Source organism: Elephantulus edwardii, unplaced genomic scaffold (genome assembly GCF_000299155.1).
Source record: "Elephantulus edwardii isolate Elephantulus edwardi_28Jun2011 unplaced genomic scaffold, EleEdw1.0 scaffold00009, whole genome shotgun sequence".
Lineage (NCBI taxonomy): Eukaryota > Metazoa > Chordata > Mammalia > Macroscelidea > Macroscelididae > Elephantulus > Elephantulus edwardii.
Window position 1 is genome coordinate 15848898 of NW_006399759.1, and position 2257 is coordinate 15851154.

Genomic DNA, 2257 nt, shown 5'->3' on the forward strand with positions numbered 1-2257 from the left:
AGAAATCTGGCAGACAGCCACCTGGCCAATTGACTGGAAGAGATTGATATTTGTTTCCATTCCAAAGAAAGATGAACCGATAGAGTGAGGCAATTATCGAATAATAGCATTAGTATCACATGCAAACAATATTCTGCTGAAAATTATCCAAAAATGACTAGAGCAACACATCAACAGAAAACTGCCAGATGTGCAGGCTGGGTTTAGAATAGGCCGTGCCACTAGGGATATTATAGCTAATGTTAGATGGATCTTGGCAGAAAGAAAAGAATACCAGAGAAATGTCTGTGTTTCATTGTCTATGCAAAGGCTGTTGACTGTATGGATCACAACAAACTGTGGCTGACTCTGAGTAGAACGGGAATCCCAGAACATTTGATTGCACTTATGTGAAGGCATATACTTGAACCTAGAGGCAGTAATCAGAAGAGAGGAAGGAGACACTGAGTGGTTCATAATTGGGAAAGGTGTCCGGCAGGGAATGTGGTCTGACTCCATATCTTTTCATTGTGTGTGCATAACAGATCATTTGGGATGCTGGGCTGTACGAGGTGGAATGTGTCATCAGGATTGGAGAAAGATTCAACAACATGCCTTATGCAGATGATATAACCCTGCTTGCTGAAACTGAGGAGGACCTAAGAACTTGCTGCAGAAGGTCAAGGACTACAGCCTTTAATATTGATTGAAGCTCAACATCAAGAGGGCAAAGATTCTCACCAATTGGCAGCATCATTATGGATGGTGAAGAGACTGAGATTGTTAACAGTTTTAGTTTGCTTGGCTCTAAAATCAACATTCTTGGTAGCCGCAACCAGGAAATCAAGAGACAAATTGCATTGGGAAAGTCAGCTGTCAGGGACCTCTCCAGAGTACTGAAGAGCAACGATATCAGGCTGGAGACTAAGATGAGCCTGATACAGGCCATGGTCTTTGCAATTGCATGTTAAGCATCTGAGAGCTGGATAATGACTCGGGGTGATAGAGAGAGGTTTGATGCCATTAACTGTGGTGCTGAAGAAGAGCATTGAATATACCATGGACTGCTTGAAGAACAAACAGTTTTATCCTAGAGAGGGTGAAACCGAGCTACTCCTTGGAGGCAAGGATTTTGAAGCTTGGTCTGACTTACTTTGGACATATTACAAGGAGGAACCAGTCTGTGGAGAGGGATGTCATGCTTGGGTGGGTAGAGGGACAGCACAAGAGAGGAAGACCCTCGATGAGATGGATTGATTCAGTGATTGGGGTAAAAGGAGTAAGTGTGTCAGAGACGGTAGGTTGGCATAGGATAGAGGAGGGTTTTAGGGCTCTTCTACTTAGGGTCGCTATGAGTCATAAGCGACTTAATGGCACATAGCAACAATAACATCAACAACATTGCACACTGACTTTTTGCTTTCTACTATCATTTCACAACTCATCAGGTCTTTGATCATTGATGTTTAATGTCTTAAAGTTATGATGATCTTGTTATTGAAATGGAATTGATTCAAGATCAGATCGTGGTTCCTTTTTTTTTCAGATCGTGGTTCTTATGGACTTATTTTCATTTTCCTAGGCATCAATTTGAACTTGCAAACGAGTATTTGATGGTCTGACCCCTGGTCTCATTTTGATTGTCAGTATTGAGCTTCTCCAGTGATTTCTCCCACAAATGTAGTCAATCTGATTGCTGTGCAGCCCATCAAGTGAGATCCATGTGTAAAGTCATTTGTGTTTTTAAAAAAGGTGTTTGCTACAAATAAATAACTGAAAATACAAAATCCAAGCGTTATTTCCAGCCTCATTTGTGTTATTAATCTCATACTTTCCAACTACTATCCCTTCTTCACATTTTGCATTCATGTCACCAGTTATCATTAACACATCTTAAGTCCATGTTCAGTCAATTTCAGATTGCAAGATTTAGTAAAAATTGTTAATTTCTTCCTCTTTGGCTCCAGATGTAGGAGTGTATATTTGAACAATAGTCATGTTAATAGTTCTTCCTTGTACGCATATGGGTATTTTCCTATCACTCAGGACACTGGATAGAACTTGAAATTTATTTCTTTGTTTACCATTTTTCTTCTGTTTTTTATCATCTAATTTAAAGTGGCCAAATCTGCAATTAGGGATCTCTCCAAATTAATGATAGATTAAAACATATTCTAAGTGTACGTAGAGAAGCCAAAGCACAAGGAAGAATTCAAGATACTAAAGAGCTGAACAGCAGATTCCAAAAGGCTGCTCGGAATGACAAAGCAAAATACTA